This window comes from Drosophila innubila, chromosome X, assembly GCF_004354385.1.
Source record: "Drosophila innubila isolate TH190305 chromosome X, UK_Dinn_1.0, whole genome shotgun sequence".
Lineage (NCBI taxonomy): Eukaryota > Metazoa > Arthropoda > Insecta > Diptera > Drosophilidae > Drosophila > Drosophila innubila.
Window position 1 is genome coordinate 36,096,110 of NC_047626.1, and position 8,299 is coordinate 36,104,408.

Below are 8,299 nucleotides of genomic sequence, written 5' to 3' on the forward strand. Positions count from 1 at the left end.
TGGTGTTATATATTCTGACCAAAGTTTGTTCTTATCGAACTACTATATCATATAGCTGTCATAGGACCGATCGGGTGAAGTCCAAGTCTTAGTATTTTTTTGTCATAGTAAGTACGGGGTCTCCGACAGTATAATTAAAGGAAAAATTATTTTTTAATATAAAAGAAATTCAACAAATAAATTGTATATTTTACTATCTGCCTGCGTTAATGATAAAGTGGCAATGTCAAAAACAAAAGCAATTGCAAAAACTTCTGATATATTCTGATTATTAGTCTAGTGACGAAAGCATTTTCTAGCCCCAAAATTTCTGACACCCAATTTTGTGACGAACAAAATTCAGTTTAATATACAAATTTTAAATAAAAAAATAAAAAATTATTAAAAAAAAAAGAAAGAAATTTGGCATTGGGCACTATGCGCAAAAAGGTACTTCAAAATTACTTTTTCGCATTGCCGAATGCCAATTTTCTTTTTTTTTATTATTAATTTATATTTTTATATAAAATTTTTATATTAAACTGAATTTTGTTCGTCACAAAATTTGATATCAGAAATTTTGGGGCTAGAAATTGCTTTCGTCACTAGACTTTTACCTCGTGTAGAGGTTTTTTGTGGTCAAATAATACATATAGTTTTACATCTGGAGAAATATTTAAGAAAAAATTAGAGATGTTCAATACAGACTTAGTTATTCCTTATATATTATACTTTGACGATATTCAAATTAATAACCCTTTTGGAAGTCATGTTTATTCTATTTGTGCTTCTTATATTAGCTTTCCATGTATGCCACAGCATTTTAGATCAAAATTACAGGATATTTTTCCAGTTTCATTTATTTCTACAACAAACTTAAAACAATAGGAAATGAAAAATCATTTTACCATTAAATACAAGAGTTAAAGCATTTGGAAAATGGTGTCGACATTAATGATGGAAAATGTATTTAGAAAGTTCATTTTGCTTTAGGTGTAATCGTAGGCGACAATTTAGCTGTAAATTCAATACTAGGTTTCGTTCAATGCTTTAATTCTAAGCGGTTTTGTCGGGTGTGTAAAAAATTCTAAAAAGGAAATTTATTTATTTATTTATGCACGACTAAAAGCAGTCGGCAAAGAAAAAATTACCAAGTATTAAAATTAAGTAAAAGATTACAAATACAAATAAAATTAAATATAAATTATGAACTGTAGAAAAAAAAAAAATTAAAGTTAGATCTGCGGTAAGAAAAAATTATAAATGATCCAACATGTTATGTTCATGTCTTATCGTTTGTGCCAGCTCGATGTTTATTGTTATTTGTTTTTCCTTTATTATCGGCTCTGTCGATATATTTTGTTATTTATTTAAATAGGCGGCTATCGATAGTTTTTGGCGGTTGAATTAATGTACGGTGGGGTGCAGAGAACTGCAACGGGTATGTTCGAGTATGATTGAGCACCACAGCGACAAGTTCGATCAAATCAACTCAGAGACTCGGTCGCAACGGGCTCGATCGAGTCACGGGTCTCTTTGTTTACGATCGAGTCGCGGGTATGATCTTTTTTGCTTTCGAACAATTCGGGTCGAGTGGCGTTCGAGTAATACGATCTGATTTGATTGTGATTGTTTGTGAGCGTTCGTTTCGATTCAATCACGTTCGAGTAGCAATGATCGAAATGATTTTTGAGCGTTTGTTTCGATCGAGTCACGAGTCATGATCGAACTTGCTGACTGATTTGATTTGATTGTGATTGTTCGAGTACGATCGAAAACGACACTGTTGATTTTGTATTTTTTTCCTGCTTCTTCTTCTAAGTAAATGTGCGCATATATGTAAATACATTTATATTTATGTAATTATATTATATTTATGTAAATGCATATTTATATGAACGCAATTATGTACACACATTTTATTAAAACTATTATTTATAATTTATTTATTTTTAATTAATTATTTATTTAGTTTTAAATATTTTTTTATTTATTTAATGTCAACTTAGAATAGTTTATAAAATATAAAATAAAATGTTGAAAAATGTCTCTTAAAAATTTAAATTTTAAATTTAAAGTAAAATGAAAAAATTAAATTAATTAATATGATAAAAGTATAATTTATTTTAAATAATTTAAAGCTTGATAGTTTTTCCAGTCTTTAAAAAAATTAAAATAGTATTATTTTATTATGGGCATGTGTAATTGCATGTATGTATGTATATACATATGTATGTACGTATGTATACGCAGCCCGTAAAAAATTTTACAATAAACGTCTTAAGCATAAGTACTATTGCATTTATATACATATTTACGCGCATAAAAACATATCATTGCAAGCGCAAACGCTGCCACGTGCGCGCTCTGCCTCGCACATTTTCTGAACGAGTCAACTCGAGTATGACTCGATGATTGATCCGATCGTTTGAACAAAACGGGTATGAATCAAATCAAATCAACCAGCAAGTTCGATCGTGACTCGATCGAAACGAACGCTCACAAACGCTCAAAATTATTTCGATCATTGCTACTCGAACGTGATTGGATCGAAACGAACAAACGATCAGCATGATTGCGGACGATTTGATTCGAACTGACCGTTCGAATCAAACGCTCAGTTCGAACGATCCGCTCCGATCACTTGAACAAAGTGAAAAAATCACAACGAGTACGAGTCAATGTTCGAGTCTGATCGAACATCTCTTACCCGTTGCAGTTTTTTGGTGTGGTGGCGACCCCTAAATTTCGACCAAAAGGAGGGACTGCATTTGTTGTTGCAACAACCGTTTTTTTTTTGAGGAAGCAAAAGGAAAAGAAAGAAGAGAAAGTTTTTCTGAAAAAACCACGTTGTGAGGAGTTCGATTTGATTGGCGAAGAGGAGCGGTTGCCTTTCACAGGTACACAGTTTATTTGGCGAGAAGTTTCGCGCCTTGTGCCGCAGTAGCACACGTGTGCCATCACTCGGTGCTGCCACGAAATTTGGCATTCCGCCAGAGGCTGTGCCGCGTCTGGAACCGAGGAGCACTTGCCGGCCTCTGCCCTAAGAGAAATCTTTGTGCCGTGCGAAGACTGCTTGCCGCACCAACTGCACGTCATCTTGGTCAAAGTTGCACTTATCGGCCGAAAGGTAGCCAACAAGAACGACATCCCCCGAAGTCCCGTGGAAGACCTGGGAGCAGCAGTGGGCAGAACATCGGCGGCGTTATTGTATACAAGTGAGTCCGTTCCGAGGAGCCACTTTTCATGTCAGGAACTACGCCTTTAAATAGTACACAAAGTCATAAATAAGTACACATAGTGCGTTTTGTGTAAAGCAGTCGCTGCCTTAGCTTTATTGGCATAATTAAACAAAAATTTAACAAAAAAAAAAACTTAAATTTATTATCTTAAAGGTAATGTAGAAACATAAACTTGTAAAATATTAAATCTAAAAAAAACAAAGTTAAAAGGAAGCTAAAAGAAAGAAAACAAAAACCTGAATAAAAAGGAAATAAAATATGTTAATTACTAATGATTAAATTTGAAGAAAAATCTAAAGAAAAGAAAGAAAATAAATGTAAATAAAAAATTAAAATTTAAAGTAAAGTAAAAATAATAAAGTAAAGTAAAGTAAAGTAAATAAAATTAAAATCTGTAAAAAAAATAAGACAACAGTTTAGGAACAACACGAAACTATAACGATCTAGAAACACCCAACAAAATACAATTATATTGTATATATATATATATATATATATATATATATATATATATATACATACACATAAACAAACATCGCCCCTTTACCCACCCAGAGAGCTCTTTAGGTAGGCAAGGTAGTTATTAAGCGATTAATTTGCACATTTACATATAACTACATTACATACACTATACACTAATCACACATTATTTAATCATACTTACCGATACATACATATATATATATATATATACATCTACACATATTCATTGGTGATTCCCGCGGCGTCTCCGCTCCAGCATCGTGCCACCGTTGTTCCGGTGAGCATGTTGCCTATTGGCAACATCGTTGTGTTCCTGTTCTGTGTTTGTTTGTTTCCTCATTGTTGCCGTTTTGATTGTGTTAAGAAACTGTAAATACATAATATTAAAAAAAATTAGTTCAAATGTTATTGAAAATTAAGAAATTGAAATTATACTTGCCATGAGAATGAACATGATGTCCGGCTAAGTTTTTGTGGAAGGGGAGGGGAAACAAGATGTCCAATGCAGGCTGAGATTGGCCCATTCGGGTGGCCAACATGAGGGAGATGACGTTGAGGTGGTCATCTCAGGCAGGGCGGGTACGCCTGGGTCCGGAACCGGGATCCTGTTTGGACGAGAGGTGGATCAGTGTTAGGTTTTGGAATGGGTAATAGCTTTGCAACGCCTCTGTAGTTCGAAATATCAGACTTACCACCTTTTTTGTGGAGGGGAATGATATAAGATTCTTTCCAAAGATGTGGAAAGATTGAAGATTCAAGGGATAGATTGAAAAGCTTATTCAAGAAGGTTTTAAAGAGCTAATAGAAGAGATTATAGTGTTATAAGTAATAGAGGGAGCAAACATAGTGTTTGATTAAAAAATAGAATAAGGATAAAATGAGTTGGAAGTGGAGATTGGAGAATAGGTGGATAAAAAAAAAAGTTATCAAATAGTTCAGCGGCTGCAGAGTCGTTGCTGGCACTATCTATCCCATAAAAAAAAGAGGAAGGTAAACTGGGGGATTTACGCTTCAATTTAAGAAATTTGTAAAAATGTTTAGGGTCACGGAAAAACTGTCTTTTGCATCGAGTTAGATAATTCTGGTGGCATAGCGAGCTTTAATTGGCGAAGTCCGACTTGTCTACTGTGTACTTAGACCAGTCAAGACTCGAACCAGACTTCTTATATTTTTTAAAATATTTAGATTTAATATTCGATGTCAGTAGCTTTTTCTAAAAAGCACCAGTCGGTAGCAAGAATAAATTCATTTAGCAATGAATAATTTCCCTTGCGAAAACAACGACGAGGTGATTGCTGACATAATATGTTAGAGGTGGACTAAATGGTTTTGAGATTGAGATAGAAATTTCTATAGTAGGATGATGTAAATCTTCAGGGATACTTGATGGGGATGCCCTAGAGACGGCAGTATTTGTGAAATCATTAATAAAAACCAGATCAAGAACTCGATTATTATGATTTCTTATTGAGTTCATTTGAAACAATGAGAGATCAAGCAAGTTATCTAAAAATATATCTTTACTTAAGGGAACAAAGTAATTTGTGCTTCTGAAAAATTACCAAGAAATTATAGGCAAATTAAAATCACCTATCACAATAAATAAGTCGTTGTCTTTGACTTGAATATTAATTTCTTTTACAGGCAAAATGTTGCAAGTAAACTGCCGAAAAAGCTTTTGGAGGGATATAAGAGCAGGTGCTAAAAATTCATCGAGTTGAAAAAGTTACTTTGACAGCAACAATTTCAATATCAGTGGTCACATTAAAAGTATTGCGTGATTGAGAAATGTATGTATACTTGCTTACGAGGAGCAACAACATTTAAAATAGGGATCTCAGATGTAGGGGCAGCTACGTTATCAGTCCTATTGTTAGGCGCTGCAGCATGAGGAGGTCTACCCTTCCGACCAGATCCAGCCCGCACCGAAGACACGATGACTTGGGCTGATTCAGTTGTCTGAGTGATATAATGACCTGCAGAAGGTGTAGGAGAATTGAATAGGCTAACAATACCCGGATAGGCCGATAAAGACAAAGTTGGCGAAGCGTCTTGATATTGACGAGATGCCAATGGAGTAACGGAAGGCTGAGTAACCGGTATATTAGGAGGAACTGCTAAAAAATGAGAATCAGGTGGTGAGTTAAATTTATATTGGCTAAGCAACTCCAGACAAGAGTAAAAATCACTTGAAAGAAGCTTAGCCATTTTATTAAGTTTTAAGAATTGGTTTCTTACAGAATTATACATTCTTGAGAAATCAATTTATATGTCGATGCATACTGGACAAGACCATTTCACTGCACCACATTCCTTTTTAGAAACGACAATGATCTTATCATATTCTCGACCTGTAAGACCAGCACACTTTGCATGCATGATATTCTCACACAATCTCGGTTGCTCAGAATCATCAGCACACTTGATAGTGCAGTTTTTCTTGCAGCACGACATATTTCCAACAGGGGTTAAGCAGGGGTTAAGGAGATGTAAACACAAACAAAAGCAATCTTTGTGCTTACAATAAAAACAAACTTGAGTGAGCGAGGTGTAAAGCAATAGCCGAAATACTCGTACACAAACAAACACATGCACAAGAATGTAATTATTTGAGGGAAACTGCAAAACTAAGTTTAGCAAAAATACAATGCTATATATTAGGACCACAATGCACAAATTATCACTGCGGACGGTAGTTCGCGTTAGTGACGAAAGCAGCACAAAGGGTGCGAAAGGCGACTAACAATATACATATACAGCTAAGTTGGAAAATTTACTACGACTGTCCGATCAGATCAAGTTATATATTGATCGAAAGGCTTAGTCCTAACTTACAAAATGGCAAACTTTTCGCTTTTTTTTTTTATTAATTTATATTTTTATTTAAAATTTTTAGATTAAACTGAATTTTGTTCGCCACAAAATTGGGTATCAGAAATTTTGGGGCTAGAAATTGCTTTCGTCACTAGACTTTTACCTCTTGTAGAGGTTTTTTTGTGGGATTACAACTTACACAGCAAGTCGATAGCTTGTTCACTTATGCACAATTTTGGATCTAAAAATATAAAAACGGTGTGTTATAATTCAGAGAAACAGATTAAAATTTACGAGCAAAATAAACACGTCTGATTCGCTCAAACAAAGAACTCTCTCTGAAATATGATGGAATAAAATTTAAAACATACTTTAGAGATCAGGATTCTAATTAAAAGGATGTATTAGAAAACAATTATAAAGAATCAGGGATTAAATCCCTTTTTGTTTTTCAAGATTTGACAAGCTTTTTTGTAACCGATAATTTCGTATTTGATTTGATTCACGATGTGTATGAGGGTGTTTTTGTCTACGATGTTTGTAACATTTTACTTGAATTAATAAAATCAAATATCATTTAATTATCAGATTTAAATGGAAGAAAACAACTCTTCCAGTACGGAGAATAAGAAAAAAACAAATTGGTGATTTAAATTGTTTCGTATATTTTTTTTACCATTAATGATAGGTGATTTAGTACCGAATGATAACGAGAATTGGAATTTTTTTAGGTCAAGCTATTCTGAAGATGACCTAACTAAATTAGAATTTTTAATGCAAACACATCGTTCGAAATATACCAAGCTTTATGGTGCACTAAAGCCCAAGCACCATTTTCTTGTGCATTATGTTTCTGCAATTCGAAAATGTGGTCCTTAAAGAACATTTGGTACATGCGCTTTGAAGCAAAGCACAAAGAAGCAAAAATCTTTTTTCATAACTTTACATCGCGGATAAATCCCACTCATACTTAAGCATTAAAGTCCAGTTATAAGTTCTCGAAATTCTAAATCGATCACGCTAAATCACTTGAACCAGTTTTTGAGTACAAGTCCGCTATAATTACAGATTTAACTAAAGAAAATTTCTTTCCTCTCATAATTAAAAAAAATTATGTAGATATTAATTTGAAACAGTGCATTTTATTTAATGAATTAATTTTTAATAGTACAAAATACAAAGAGAAGTATAATTTAGCTACAAAAAATATTCAGCTGCTTAAAATAAAGTCTTTTATTATACAAAATAAAAGCATTTATGTGTGTCAGAAAATTTAATTAATTCTCTCTGTGTCAAATCGTGTTTTTGCTGTAATCTGTGAAATTATTAGTTTTTGTGCATATTTACAACCAATTAGTCATATATATGTGTGTAATTGTGTTACCCATTTGATTGGTGTTTTATCTTACATTTTCGATACTTTTGAAGTGTTTTATTTAATTAAAAACATCCAATTTTATGTGTGTATCAATTTGTGCAGACAAATTTGTTTTGTTTATTTTTTCCTTTCTCTCTAGTTGATCTGCTGCTAAGTTCATTGTTTTTGTTTGGGTATTTAACATTCTGTTAACTTGCTCTCTCGCTCTCAGTGTGCTTAGTTGCGCTCTCACTTAACAACGTCTCAAGCATTGCAAGCGCAAGCGCATTGTTAGATCCCGTACTTAAAAAAAGTACAAGGGTCTATTGGGTTTGTTCTACCGAATATGTGCGTAACAGGCAGAAGGAGGCGTGGCAGACCCCATAAAGTATGTATATTCTTGATCAGCATCAAAAGCCGAGTC

The 8,299-nt window shown here is 33.5% G+C and overlaps 1 long non-coding RNA gene across 1 annotated transcript; it reads right to left on the reverse strand.

Moving 5' to 3' along the window:
• Positions 1 to 3,804: 3,804 nt before the first annotated feature.
• On the reverse strand, positions 3,805 to 4,330 carry LOC117791660. The gene is made up of 2 exons (XR_004618087.1): positions 4,140 to 4,330; positions 3,805 to 4,071 (listed from the first exon to the last, which is right to left on the reverse strand). It is a non-coding gene; the product is annotated as an uncharacterized LOC117791660 (long non-coding RNA).
• Between the last annotated feature and the right edge of the window lie 3,969 nt (positions 4,331 to 8,299).